Here is a 15,899-nt window from a genome sequence, read left to right on the forward strand (position 1 = left end):
GTAAAGCAGAGACGGTGTCCAGTCTGAACTCATAGAAAAAGATGCTATTTAGAACCTAAATGGGTTCATCGGCTGTCCCCATGGGAGAACCCTTTTAGGTTCCAGGTAGAACCCTTTCGGTTCCATTTAGAAACCTTTTGGGTTCCATGTAGAACCTCTACATCAGGGGTGTCAAACTCATTCCACGGAGGGCCTAGTGTCTGCAGGTTTTTGTTTTTTCCTTTCAATAAAGCCCTAGACAACCAGGTGTGGGGAGTTCCTAACTAATTAGTGATGTTAATTCATCAATCAAGTACAAGGGAGGAGCGAAAACCCGCAGACACTCGGCCCTCCGTGGAATGAGTTTGACACCTGTGCTCTACATGGAAACCAAAAGTGTTCTACCTGGAACCAAAAACGTTAACTACTTGTAACCAATAATGGTTTTCCTATGTGACAGCCGAAGAACCCCTTCGGAACCCTTTTTTCTGTGTCCACTGATCCTTCACCTGTGTTACTGTATGTATTCACAATGACAAAAACAGATTACAGTGTTCATTTTTCACTAAGACAATAGTAATTGTCTCTCTCTTCAATCACTTTAGATAACCCAGCAGGAAACCAGAGATGAATGCGACACTTGGCGCCTTACAGATGACAGCTTAGCATGGTCTCTCTTGGCAAAGCACAGCTTTTGATCAATGGTGAAGGCTACACTGTCACATGGGTGGGATGGAAATAAAATGAAAAGGAGACGCTAACTTTGTCATTCTAAATAAACACTGACTGACTCGCAACAAGTGCTGTGACCTGACTGTAAACGGAACAGTTGATACATTGGATCATCCTCCTGGATCATCCTGATTCCTGAACAGAACACAATGAACATTGTAGACAGCTTTGCCAGACTTCAGGACACAGTGTCTCCTTTTACAGTAGGATATCTCAAATTGACCATGGAAATGAAATAGTCTTTGATTTTTCTCCTCAGGACAATTATTTGGGTCAGTAGTTGATCAACTTTTCCCGACTGGATGATCCAAAGTAGGATATTTTGCAAACAATGAAGCTTTGTTTGCTTGATTTAATCAGCACTGCATGGGTTGTGTGTACGTTATAGGAATGCTTCCATAGTATTGTGTGTATGAGTGTTAACTTTGACTTGTTCTTTTTTACTGATTTCACCGGAAGGAACTAGCTTTTCTATACATGACTAAATCCTGGAATAGGTGTAGGGTTCTTGGAGGACATACTTAAAGAGAAACAATTGTAGGGAATTTTGATTACTGATGTCAATACTACCAGATCAAACCTCATAAGGGACCATTTTAATATAACATCTACAGTAAATGCTTTGGTTCAGTTTGGTGTTAATTGTTTTAGCGGTAAAGACTTGTATATGCTGCTGCAGTCTCTAAACAGGAAACCAGTGATTCTGAACAGGATATTGTGTTCTGTAAGGCACCTGGGACAATTGAGTTGTTAGAACAACTTATGGTAGACACTACACAACAATGTATGGCATTTCCCTAGATTGTTCCAAATATCTTTACAGTGCTGCTGGGGTTGTGATTGTGAGAACAGTTATGGTAACACTAGATTTCACTGGGAATATAATGTGTTTCGAATGACTACTTTTGTTTGTCAGTATTGTGCCATAAAATCACAGGTTTGTGGTATCAAAATGTTACATGTTTTCCTTCATTTAAATTACATAGTGATTTTATGTAAACCTATTTGTAAATGAATATTGTGGCACCATAATGGTCCACAAAACCACATTAGCCCAGTTAAGGTCACATTCCTAGCAGTCCTAGATCACAGAACGCATGCAGCATTCACTCTGCTGAGGGGTACCAAGTTTCTATTTTGTGAGGTCGAACGCCATGGAGTGGTGGCTCAGATTGCAACATTATTTGCAGTAAGATAATGTTTCTTTGCCGGGGTTATGCTCAGGTTAAGGGAAAAAGGTAGTTGAAAAAAATGTAAATGATAGGCATTTTATATTTTCAAATACGGTTATACTAAAACTCCATTTGATAAAACCCAATAGTACATACAGTACCCCACACTTCCACCTAAGTATTGTACTTCTATAACTGTAGCTTTCTTCCATTGAGTGAGGCTACCATTGCCCCCTGTGGGAGATTTATTGAAACTGTACAGTAAAACAGAACTACTTACTGGGTAAGCTAACCATTCTGTAGTGTGGAGACTAGAGTGTGACACATTACTTGCCCTGTGGAGATACACTACAGTATCATAGTGAGACGCATCTTGCAGCAAACCCTATCCAGGTCTGTGTAGAATGGAGAAACAAACAGTTTAACACACCACACTCAACAGTTTATGAAAAAACAATAGTTTATCATTTGACAAGAGATCTTGCGCAATAATCACAAGTAAAAGTATGCATCTAAAAGAAATTGCACTTGAAACAAGAGGATGCTGTTCTGGGGATTTTTACAATTTAACTAGGCAAGTCAGTTAAGAACAAATTCTTATTTAAAATGACGACCTAGGAACAGTGGGTTAACTGCCTTGTTCAGGGGCAGAACAACAGATGTTTACCTTGTCAGCTCGGGGAGTCGCTCTAGCAACCTTTCGGTTACTGGCCCAACGCTCTAACCACTAGGCTACCTTCCGCCCCAAGTGGGAAACAACTTCAAAATATTCAATACAATGCTGTATTACAATATTCAGACAGTAAGTAAAACAAGAAATGTTCAAGTGTGAAAGATGGCTAAAATGTGGATTTGTGTAATGTGCAACCGAGTCAAATGCCTGACATGTCACAGATGCTAGTAATGATATATTTCAGTCAGCAGATAACTCTTCCTCACACTCAAAATTATAAACCAGACAAAAATGAAATGTCTCAACACAAAATTACTAAACAGACAGGGGGTTTCATGAGCCAAATGAAGTCTCAATAAACCAAATTAAATATTTTCATCAAACTAGCAGCTATGCCCATTCATGCCCAAAGCTTGGAGCAGGCCCTTAAGAGGTCCAAGTTATTTTTTACCTGACCGGTAAACCTATTCAGGTTGCTCCTCTATATTGCCCCAGACGGGCTGGTCCCTAGTGTCAGAGGTGCAACTGACACACATGCATCAGTCAGGTATGGAAAGGTCACAGGTCACTCCAGAAAACTGTTAAGCGTAAGGCAGATGGAGATCTTGGGAGGAGCTGGTCGGGAAACATTTTTTCATCTTGGCCTTCATCATGAGCGGGTGAATCTCTGACAAAAGAGACTGGTGTGGGGGGCTGAATTAAGGAAAATTCCATAAATGGCATTCACGTGTTCCTCCACTATGGTTTCCTATGAGATTAGTTACAGTAAATGTATAACGACATACATTTGTCAATAGACATCATAGAGGATATAATACAGTCACAATATTTACTTCAATACCCATATCAATAAAAATACCTGTTAGTACACCTGAATTGTATGGTTTGAGAAAAGGATACAGGCTGGAAGAATTTGGTTCTTCCCCCAAGTCTACTGTAACCACTTCTGACCTTGTCATATCGTTGACAAGAACAAGACAGAGTCAGGTTAAACCTACAGCTCCCAGTTGAATCATGTTGGGGTCCAGCGTGCTGCCGAAGGTTCTTATTGAACAGGTTGGCGTTACGGAAGGAGGTATCCATGGGCTCCGCCTCCTCTCTGGCCTAAGAATTCATTAACACAGAAGCTTATGGTATGCCATGCACACTAATGTACAACACATCTTGCTCTAAAATGTAACATTACATTAGTAATTTAGCAAATTATCCTATCCAGAGAAAAGTCTGTTCATGTGTTAAGTGAACCCTTGGAAGTGGTAAAATACCTTACTTTCAAACGAGGCTTTGTCTTGGTGTTTGGTCGGTGAGGACGACAAGCTGAGAAACAAAAACATAAGTTAATTATGATCAATACTTCATCATAACTTTATTAAAAAAGTAGTGTCAGTAGCATATGTTCCTCGTCAATGACACACTGTAGAGGGAGACTCACGCGGCTGGGTCCAGACGCATCTTCTTGGATGGGACCTGTGACAACCTTTTATACACCGGGTCAGGGGTGATGATGTCAAAGGTCATGTTGAGGGCAATGTCCTCACTGTTGGCAGACTGGTGGAGAGGGGGCTGTTTCAGCTCCACTGGGGTAGGGCTGAAAGACAAGGGGAAAAGAACCCAGTGACTGACACCAGATCTACCAAGAAGGTATCTTTACAGTGCATTCAGAAAGTATTCCGACCCCTTGACTTTTTCCAAATGTTGTTATTTTAGAAGGCTGTAACATGTATTAAATTGTTTTTTCCCTTCAATAATCTACACACAATAACCCATAACGACAATGCAAAAACAGGGTTAGGAAAACTAAAATATGACATTAACATAAGTATTCAGACCCTTTACTCAGTACTTTGTTGAAGCACCTTTGGCAGCGATTACAGCCTCGAGTCTTCTTGGGTATAACACTACAAGCTTGGCACACCTGTATTTGGGGAGTTCCTCCCATTCTTCTCCAAAGCGCTGTCAGGTTGAATGGGGAGACTCGCTGCACAGCTATTTACAGGTCTCTCCAGAGATGTTCGATCAAGTTCAAGTCTGGGCTCTGGCTGGGCCACTCAAGGACATTCAGAGAATTGTCCCGAAGCCACTCCTGCGTTGTTTTGGCTGTGTGCTTAGGGTCGTTATCCTGTTGGAGGGTGAACCTTCACCCCAGTCTGAGATCTTGAGCCCTCTGGAGCAGGTTTTCATCAACAATTTCTCTGTACTTTGCTCCGTTTATCTTGCCCTCAATCCTGACTAGTCTCCCAGTGCCACTGAAAAACATCCCCACAGCATGATGCTGCCACCATGTTTCAGCTCTAGGAAGAGTATTGGTGGTTCCAAACTTCTTCTGTTTAAGAATGATGGAGGCCACTGTTCTTGGGGACCTTCAACGTTGCAACAATGTTTTGGTACCCTTCCTCAGATCTGTACCGACACAATTCTGTCTCTGAGCTCTACGGACAATTCCTTCAACCTGGCTTGGTTTTTGCTCTGACATGCACTGTCAACTGTGAGACCTTATATAGACAGGTGTGTGCCTTTCCAAATCATGTCCAATCATTTGGATTTACCACAGGTGCTCCAATCAAGTTGTAGAAACGTCTCAAGGATGATCAATGGAAACAGGATGCACCTGCACTCAATTTCAAGTCTTATAGCAAACAGTCTGAACATTTATGTAAATAAGTTATTTCTGTTTTTTGGGGGGGGTTATAAATTTGCAATAATAAAAGTTTTGGCTTTGTCATTATGGGGTATAATTTGTCAAAATGTTTTATTTGATCAATTTTAGAATAAGGGTGTAACATCTTTTTTTTGGTAAAAAGTCAAGGGGTCTGAATACTTTCCAAATGCACTGTATACTAAGTAACGTGTTGTGTAGAGAATCGATTGGTGAAGTGACAAACCTCTCGAAGAATAGTCGGCTCAGAGCTTCGTTAGTGTGGGTAAGTGTGCTCAGGGTCTTTTGAACAATCACAACTTTTTTCTTCAGACTAACATAATATTAAAAAGACAAAGTAGTGAGTAGTAAACTAAATTTGTATTTTTATTATACAAATGAAACATAGCTTTGCAAATTATATAGTGCTTATAATTTCAAGAAGGGGGGCTTCTTACGATAATCTCTGTCTGCGTTGGTCAAGTCATTTTGGACAGCTTTCATGTCATCCTTGGTCCTGTTCAACTCCATTGTGGCTTTATGCAACTACAGAGATATGAGAGACGGTCAGTCTGAGATCGGAAGTAGAGACACAACCGACATTATCCCAGAAAATTTCAATTCATGCGTTTTGTTTACATGCATTACCTTGTTGTTTGAAGCAAACACCTCCCTTTTGAGCTTTTCACACATTTAGTTTGAAGATCTGAGGCTCCCTTTTAGCTTGTCATACTCTCTGCCAAGGATAATAGGATTACTTAATAAATATACTTAAAAAACACTGATGCCCCTGACAATGTATAGTGCAACAGTAACACACAGAAGCTATGAGTTTGATGTTCCTTACTTCTTGAGAGAAATGCAGTAGATGGAAAGCTGCTCCACATGCAGCCTGGCCAACACCCATGTCAGTGATCATGGACTCCACCTCTGTTCTCTGATCCTGCAACACCACATCCAGACTGGGAAGCACACACACACACACAAAATATACAAGCCAGCAAAGTATGGTTAATGTTGGCACGATAGTGTGCTAATTATTATTGTGTGAGTGTGCTGCGGGCTACCTCTCATATGTTTTCATTTTGGTCCGTAGTCTTCGGGTCTCCTCCTTGGCAGCCTGGGTCTCACATTGCTGGTTCTCCAGGTATTTCATCCTTTTCGGACAGGTAAAAAATAAATGTAAAAACTACACATCAGAGACATGTCAGGTAGACAAGAGCGTGTAAATACATTTGGCTTTGTGTTTGACAACTTGGCATCCTACCCTGTGAGCTGAGCATCTCTTTCTCTTCAATCTCCTTCCTCACAATGTCCAGGTCTTTCTTCTGCCTGTCCACAGTCTCCTTCAAGCCCTCTACTATCTTCAGTCTGTCCCTTGAGTCTCTGAGAATAAAAATACAAGTAAATGTTTCAGCCGTACCAAATGCAAAATAGTTACACCATCATGACACATGGTCTATCAAAACAAGCATCAGTTTTATTCACTGGCCTATAACCTTTGGTACTTAAAACCGCTTTCATTCCATCGAGCTCATTCTGCAGAAGAAATTAACGAAACACTGAATAGATGCCAAATCATACAATAATATTAACCCCAATCCACATGCCATGAGTGACACTGACAATAGGCTATTCAATGTTGCCACAACATGAGTAAATAGTGTTTCCTCCTGGTATAGGCATACCTGCAAACTCTCTGGGTCAGCAGAGGATCCCTCTTCTTCACCATGAATGTCAAAGAACAACCTGTTGATGTGTCGGATGCTAACCTGAGGGTAGAGTCCAGATAAAGATAAACATGCAGAAGAAGAATTTGTAGAGTCATTTTGAGATGAATGGGATTGATGTAATGCATGCAGATTTAAACACCAGTGTTCAGAAGGGAACATAAGTATAGCGAGTCCTACCTGGGGCGGCAGGTAGCCTAATGGTTAGAGCATTGAGCCAGTAACTGAAAGGTTGCTAGATCAAATCCCTGAGCTGACAATTTAAACATTTGTTGTTCTGCCCCTGAACAAGGCAGGTAACCCACTGTTCCTAGGCTGTCATTATAAATAATTTGTTCTTATCTGACTTTCCTAGTTAACTTCATTAGCATACTGGTTTTTGTCCAGAATTTCAGATGACTGACGTGCCCAAAGTAAACTGCCTGTTACTCAGGCCCAGAAGCTAGGACATGTATATACTTGGTAGCATTGGATAGAAAACACTCTGAAGTTTCCAAAACTGTTAAGCTAATGCCTGAGTATGACAGAACTGATATGGTAGGCAAAAACCAGAGGAAAATCCATCCGGAATATTTTTTTTTTTGAGGTCACAGGCCAATTCAGTGCTTGCCAATGAGAAATACAAATAGATAGGACCCAGATTGCAGTTCCTATGGCTTCCACTAGATATCACCAGTCTTTAGAAAGGGTTTCAGGCTTGTTTTTTGAAAAAGGAACAAGTAGTTGGTAGAACTACAAGGTCTGTCATTACAAAAGTGGTCTTGGCGCGTGAATGAGGTGTGCGCTGTTCGTTATTTATCTTCCGTATTGAACATACTATTCTCCGTCTAAAATATTATTGTTTATTTAGATATTAGAGTACCTGAGGATTAATTAGAAACATCGTTTGACTTGTTTGGACGAACTTTACTGGTAACTTTTTGGATTCGTTTGTATGCATGTTGAAAGAGTGGATTACTGAGATCGTTGGCGCCAACTAAACAGACTTTTTTGGATATAAAGAAGGACTTTATCGAACAAAACGATAATTCATTGTGTAGCTGGGACCCTTGGGATTGCAAACAGTGGAAGATCTTCAAAGGTAAGTGATTTATTTAATCGCCATTTCCGATTTTGTGACGCCTGTGCTGGTTGAAAAAGTATTTTGGTGTGGGGCGCTGTCCTCAGACAATCGCATGGTATGCTTTCGCCGTAAAGCCTTTTTGAAATCTGACAACGCGGTTGGATTAACAAGACGTTAAGCTTTTAAATTATGTATGACACTTGTATTTTCAATAATGTTTAATATAAAAAAATTTGTATTTTGTATTTTGGGCTCTGCAATTCCACCGGATGTTGTCGTAGGTGTTCCGCTAGCGGTTCATGCGCCAAAAGAGGTTAAATAAAAGGTAAATTAACCTGTTTGGGCTGCAGCCCGACACCGGTACACTTATGACAACATCCAGCTCAAGTGCAGGGCGCGAAATTCAAAAGATATTTTTTTTAAATATTTAACTTTCACACATTAACAAGTCCAAGACACCAGATGAAAGGTGCACATCTTGTGAATCAAGCCAACATGTCCGATTTTTAAAATGTTTTACAGGGAAGACAAAATATGTAAATCTATTAGCTAACCACGTTAGCAAAAGACTACACTTTTATTACTCCATCAGTTTTTTACTACATCAGTAGCTATCACAAATTCGGCCAAATAAAGATAAAAATAGCCACTAACCAAGAAACAACCTCATCAGATGACAGTCTGATAACATATTTATTGTATAGCATATGTTTTTTTCGAAACATTTGCATATTTCAGGTATAAATCATAGATTACATTTCAGCTACAATCAGAAATTGCACCGAAAGCAGCCATAATATTTACAGACACCAACGTCAAATACCTAATTACTCATCATAAAACATTTCTGAAAAATACATAGTGTACAGCAATTGAAAGACAGGCATCTTGTGATTCTAGACAATATTTCCGATTTATTAAATGTTTTACAGCGCAAACAAAATGTAGCGTGATATTAGCATAGCCACAATAGCCAGAAACACTTGGGCGCCCACGACCAGTCAACATGCACGACAGATATTAGAAATAGCATCATAAAATGTTTCTTACTTTTGGTGATCTTCCGTCAGAATGTTGGATAAGGTGTCCTTTGTCCAGAACAGTCGTTGTTTTGATCTGGAATGGCAAATATCCCTCTTCATTTAGCATGGGCACTTGCCAAGTGACACGGATTACTCCAACGTCAACAAAGTTAGAGAACGGAACACGGCAAAACTCCCGAAAAAAATTCAATAATCTGATTAAACTATATTGAAAAAACATACGTTACGATGATATGGTGACATGTATCAAATAAAATCTAAGACGGAGATGTTCGTCTTTCATAACGACAGCTAAACAGAAGCCATATCCATGTCCTCTTTCGCGCGCTCCAGAAACAGGATATGGACGGTCACGTCAAACAAAGACCTTTTATTCCACCTCAGACCAAGATAGACACGAAATTTCTTCTCTCACCGCATCTTGACAACCAGGGGAAGGCGTAGGAAGTGTATGTAGACTCTTACGTATCACGCCCATGTATAGGCATGCAGTTGAACAGAGCATCGATTTCTGACATTTCACTTCCTGGTCAGGAAAAGTGCTGCAGAAGGAGTTCTGTTTCACTCAGAGAAATAATTCAAATGGTTTTAGAAACTAGAGAGTTTTTTCTATCCAATATTAATAATAATATGCATATTGTACGAGCAAGAATTGAGTACGAGGCCGTTTGAAATGGGCACATTTTATCTGGCTACTCAATACACCCCCTGCAGCCATAACAGGATAAAATACCTGTTTTCTACATTGTGAACATATCCTGTTGGGAGCAGTATGGAACCACTGAAGACTATAGGCAGAAGGGGTAAAAACTACTGTCATTTAACAATAGCTAGACAACGAAGGTTACGTATGTAACTACAGTTTTGTGAGCTATATGGATCACTCCAATATATTGGTATCCCTCCGCGACGGAGGGATACATCCGAGGTGAAGATTTACAGATTTACTCCCGTGTACACCTGTTTCACGGCTGGGGTCCACCACTATATATAGACCCCATGGCCACGACACACGTTCTCTACATCATTTTTGAGGTGCCTCTAGCACCGTAGAGGATTTGAGTAATCCAATATAGTGAAACATAACATACGTAACCTTCGTATTGGTATACCCGCACCAGATTAGTCTGTGCTAGAGGGACCTGGCCAGCCAGCGGCAAAGTCCCAGCGCGGGACCGGGATGCAGGGGCCGTCAATGTGGAAGGGGGTTCCCGGCACAGTCCCCGGAAGGGGAGGCACCGCCCAGGACCGCTGAACCAACCGCAGAGGGAGGTGCCACATTTACTTGATAGTACCTAGCAAAGGCGCAAGAGGAAGCCCAGCTGGCCACAACACAGATATCAGCGAGGGGCACTCCTCTCAGTAGAGCCCAGGACACAGCCACACCCCGTGTTGAATGTGCCACCACAGATCCCAGCACTGGCCTGCCGGTCAGGCAGTATGCTGTCGTAATCGTGTCCACAATCCAGTGAGACAAAGAGCTGGTCTGTTGTTCTTACTGACCATGTCCGCTCCAGATAGGCAGACAGCATGCCGGAGGGAGGCCCAGAATCCCCTGCCACTTTCGGGCCTTAGCAGACAGGATAAAAAGGGATGTTCACATGACTGTCTGACAGAACCGTCGTGAGGAATAAAGGGTTGGGGAGGAGAGATCTACTCCTCCCCCCAGGGTCCATCCAAGAAAAACATCTTCATAGAGAGGCGTTTCAGGGAGGCAGACTCCAACTGTTCGAAAGGCGGCTTTGCCAAGCTGCCAAGACCACATCCAGATCGCCATTCAGCGGGTCCTAGCTGGATGCAGGCGACGAACCCCCTTCATAAACCTGGAGACCATGGGACATCCACCCCGCATGGCAGGCAGATATAGCGGCCAAATACCCTCTCAGTGTAGAGGCTGCCAAGCCCTCATCCAAGCGAGACATGCAGTATGCCCTCCATTACCTGCACCCGCCTGACTCGGGCACAACCTCAATACCAGTGCACCAAGAGCAGAACAACTGCCAGCGCAACTGGTTGTAACCAGCGCCATTGCGCTCTGCATGGTGTTCATTACACCCTCCTATAGTCCTAACATGGACCATTGGTGCCGTTCAGTGGCCAAGCCCACAGACTGAGGCGGTGCGCCTCGGATGCCACAGAGTTCCCCCGACCTGAGACAGCAGGTCCGGTCTCAGGGGAAGTTGCCAAGGTGTCCCAGACAACAGGGACAGGAGAAGGCTGAACCAGGGTCGTCTGGGCCAGTATGGGGCCACCAGAAGCAAACAATGCTCTGCCATCCTGGTCCTGTCCAGCACAGACTGGATCAGGGGAAAAGGGGGAATGTGTAAGCTCCAGCCCTGGCCAATCGTGAGCCAGAGCATCCACGCCCAGAGGACCTGGTGGCTCTGACATGGAATACCACAGGGGGCAGTGTGCATTGTCCATGGTGGCAAACTCGATTCCGGGTACGTGCGCTGTGCATAGAGACGCTAGACGTCCCTGAGCCCAGAGAAGGAGCTCCCGTGCCATAATATGGAGGCAGTGGGACGTCAGCCCACCCTGATGGTTGATGTAAGCCACCACTGTGGTGTTGTCCGTTCTCATCAGAACATGTCTTCCCTTCGATGTTGAAGGAAAGACTGCAAGGCCAGCAGTACAGCACGGAGCTGTAGTGTATTGATGTGCCTGCCGCTCCAAGGGGATAGCCAACAGCCACTGGCCGACCTGCCCTCGGTCACACCCCCCCAGACGATCTGGGAGGCGTTTGTGCTGACTAGTTCCCGGCAGAATTTCCTCAGTTTATTTTATTTCACCTTTATTTAACCAGTTAGGCCAGTTGAGACAAGTTCTCATTTACAACTGCGACCTGGCCAAGATAAGATAAAGTAAAGCAGCGTGACAAAGCACAGAGTTACACATGGGATAAACAAACATACAGTCAATAACACAATAGTAAAATCTGTATACAGTGTGTGCAAATGAAGTAAGGAGGTAACGCAATAAATAGGCCAATGGTGGCGAAGTAATTACAATTTAGCAATTTACACTGGAGTGATATACGTGCAGATGAGGATGCGCAAGTAGAAATACTGGTGTGCAAAAGAGCAGAAACAAAAATGGGGATGAGGTAGGTAGTTGGTTGGATGGGCTATGTACAGCTGCAGCGATCGGTAAGCTGCTCTGACAGCTGATGCTTAAAGTTAGAGTAGGCGATATAAGAATAAGATATAAGATATAAGGATTTTTGCAATTCGCTCCAGTAATTGGCAGCAGAGAACTGGAAGGAAAGGCGGCCAAATGAGGTGTTGGCTTTGGGGATGACCAGTGAAATATATGCATGTGCTATGGGTGGGTGTTGCTATGGTGACCAGTGAGCTGAAGTAAGGTGGAGCTATACCTAACAAAGACTTATAGATGACCTGGAGCCAGTGGGTTTGGCAACGAATATGTAACGAGGACCAGCCAACGAGAGCATACAGGTCGCAGTAGTGGGTAGTATATGGGGCTTTGGTGACAAAATGGATGGCACTGTGATAGACTGCATCCAATTTGCTGAGTAGAGTGTTGGAGGCTAATTTGTAAATGACATCGCCGAAGTCAAGGATCGGTAGGATAGTCAGTTTTACAAGGGTAAGTTTGGCAGCATGAGTGAAGGAGGCTTTGTTGCGAAATAGGAAGACGATTCTAGATTTAACTTTGGATTGGAGATGCTTAATGTGAGTCTGGAAGGAGAGTTTACAGTTTAGCCAGACTCTTAGGTTTTTGTAGTAGTCCACATATTCTAAGTCTGAACCGTCCAGATTAGTGATGCTGGTCGGGTGGGCGGGTGCAGGCAGCGATTGGTTGATGAGCATGCATTTCATTTTACTAGCATTTAAGAGCAGTTGGAGGCCACGGAAGGAGTCTTGATTGGCGTTGACACTCGTTTGGAGGTTTGTTAATACAGTGTCCAAAGAAGGGCCAGATGTATACAGAATGGTGTCGTCTGCGTAGAGGTGGATCAAAGAATCACCCGCAGCAAGAGCGACATCATAGATATATACAGAGAAAAGAGTCGGCCCGAGAATTGAACACTGTGGCACCCCCATAGAGACTGCCAGAGGTCTGGACAACAGGCCCTCCGATTTGACACACTGAACTCTGTCAGAGAAACCAAAGCTGTTGAGTCTGCCGATAAGAATACGGTGATTGACAGAGTCGAAAGCCTTGGCCAGGTCGATAAAGATGGCTGCACAGTACTGTCTTTATCGATGGCAGTTATGATATTGTTTAGGACCTTGAGCGTGGCTGAGGTGCACCCATGACCAGCTCGGGAACCAGATTGCATAGCGGAGAAGGTACGGAGGGATTCGAAATGGTCGGTGATCTGTTTGTTCACTTGGTTTTCGAAGACTTTATAAAAAGGCAGGGCAGGATAGATATAGGTCTGTAACAGTTTTGGTCTTGAGTGTCTCCCCCTTTGAAGAGGGGGATGACCGCGGCCGCTTTCCAATCTTTAGAAATCTCAGACAATACGAACAAGGTTGAACAGACTAGTAATAGGGGTTGCAACAATGGTGTCGGATAATTTTAGAAAGAGAGGGTTCAGATTGTCTAGCCCAGCTGATTTGTTGGGATCCAGATTTTGCAGCTCTTTCAGAACATCAGCTGTCTGGATTTGGGGGAAGGAGAATGGGGGGGGGGATTGGGGGGGATTGGGGGCAGGTGGAAAGCATGGCCAGCCGTAGAGAAATGCTTATTGAAATTCTCGATTATCGTGGATTTATCAGTGGTGATAGTGTTTCCTAGTCTCATCTCAGTGCAGTGGGCAGCTGGGATGAGGTGCTCTTATTCGCCATGAACTTTACAGTGTACCAAAACTTTTTGGAATTAGTGCTGCAGGATGCACATTTCTGTTTGAAAAAGCTAGCCTTTGCTTTCCTAACGGACTGTGTGTATTGGTCCCGGACTTCCCTGAAAAGTTGCATATCACAGGGAATATTCAATGCTAGTGCAGTACGCCACAGGGTGTTTTGTGCTGGTCAAGGGCAGTCAAGTCTGGAGTGAACCAAGGGCTATATCTGTTCTTAATTCTACATTTTTTGAAAGGGGCATCCTTATTTAAGGTGGTGAGGAAAGCACTTTTAAAGAACAACCAGGCATCCTCTGCTGACGGGATGAGGTCAATATCCTTCCAGGATACCCGGGCCAGGTTGATTAGAAAGGCCTGCTCGCATAAGTGTTTTAGGGAGCGTTTGACAGTGATGAGGGGTGGTCGTTTGACCTCGGACCCATAACGGACGCAGACAATGAGGCAGTAATCGCTGAGATCCTGGTTGAAGACAACAGAGGTGTGTTTTGAGGGCAAGTTGGTCAGGATGAAATCTATGAGGGTGCCCATGGTTACGGATTTAGGGTTGTACCTGGTAGGTTCCTTGATAATTTGTGATTGAGTGCATCTATCTTAGATTGTAGGACGGCCGGGGTGTTAAGCATATCCCAATTTAGGTCACCTAGCAGTACAAACTCTGACGATAATGGGGGGGGGGGGCAATCAATTCACATATGGTGTCCAGGGCACAGCTGGGAGCTGAGGGGGGTCTTATAACAACAACAGTGAGGGACTTATTTCTGGAGAGATGGATCTTTAAAAGTAGAGGCTCAAACTGTTTGGGCATAGACCAAAGTACCTATTGAGGTTGCGGAGGTCCAGAATCGGTCAAAACCCTCAGTTTCTTTTTTGGACCACAACAAAAGTGGAGTATAACTCACCTAGCCGTTCGGATGTCTCAATCCTGCGGACGACACCCTTGTCCAGGAGTGAGGAATTCTTCAGGCCAGGGAAGGGTGTGTCAGGGGACCTGCCGGGGCCCACCTCTCCTCTGGCGCCCCGAGCGCATGGGTCCCTCAGGCACGTCCCTATGGTGGTGACTGTTGACACCATCACACCTGTCAAAGGAAAGTTATAAGCTCAGCCAAGCCAACAAGGCCACGGAGAAGAGCATATGTCGTGACCTGCTTGGAGGAATAGGAACCCGGTGAGGGATATGGCAGAGGGAAGCGGTCCAACTCATGCCCCCGTCCAGGACTGGCAGCAGATGGGCTCTGCCTGCGATGGCTCTGGCCACACTTCCTTGGAGGGGCACTGGGCCCAGTAGAGGGACTAACAACTCGCTGCCGCATCACTCCTGAGGGAGGGAGCTCGTCCCCAGCCTGAACCCCAGCCTGGCCAACCCACTTGTGCATGGCTTCCAATCGCGCAAGGTGCAGGTGTTCTAAGAACACCACACAAAACAGGCATCCAGTATGGCCTAAACCCAGGCAGTGCATACACGAGGTATGCAGATCCCCAGGGGGATGCCACCATCACACCTGTCACAAAGGGAAGCCATAAGCTCAGCCAAGCCAACAAGGCCACGGAGCAGGGTTCCGACGCCCTGGGAAAGCTATGTTGTGACCCGCTTGGAGGAATAGGAGCCCGGTGAGGGATAAATTACCCAGTACCTCTGCAAACACAGGGGAAACCCCCTGTGGGAAGAACAGGCAGACAAAAAAAAACCAGCAACCAGGTAAAGGATTTGATTTATGTCTTTTTTTGTTTTACTTCAACTGTGATTTTACCTAGCAGGTTTAAGTAAAAGTAAAAGTATCTGCCCCTTGTGTGTATCTTGTCATCAAAGGGGTACTCTCAGATAACTTTTTTTTGTTTTCTTTGTCTGAGCTATGCCGTGAAATTGATTAGTCTGAGCTAGACCATCGCATACTTTCTAAATTGAAATATTGTTAACCACCACAAAACTAGCGAGTTTGGCACACTGAAAATTGTAAATGTACAAAATATGAACGAATCTACGCAGCATCATGCAAATCCTCGTAAACGTAAAATAGACGCATTCGGGAACGTGCCCAATGCA

At 43.9% G+C, this 15,899-nt stretch overlaps 1 pseudogene; it reads right to left on the bottom strand.

Moving 5' to 3' along the window:
- Nucleotides 1-2,357: 2,357 nt before the first annotated feature.
- Nucleotides 2,358-15,864, bottom strand: LOC129851111 (E3 ubiquitin-protein ligase TRAIP-like; annotated as a pseudogene).
- Nucleotides 15,865-15,899: the final 35 nt, after the last annotated feature.

This window comes from Salvelinus fontinalis, chromosome 3 (genome assembly GCF_029448725.1).
Source record: "Salvelinus fontinalis isolate EN_2023a chromosome 3, ASM2944872v1, whole genome shotgun sequence".
NCBI classification, from domain to species: Eukaryota; Metazoa; Chordata; class Actinopteri; order Salmoniformes; family Salmonidae; genus Salvelinus; species Salvelinus fontinalis.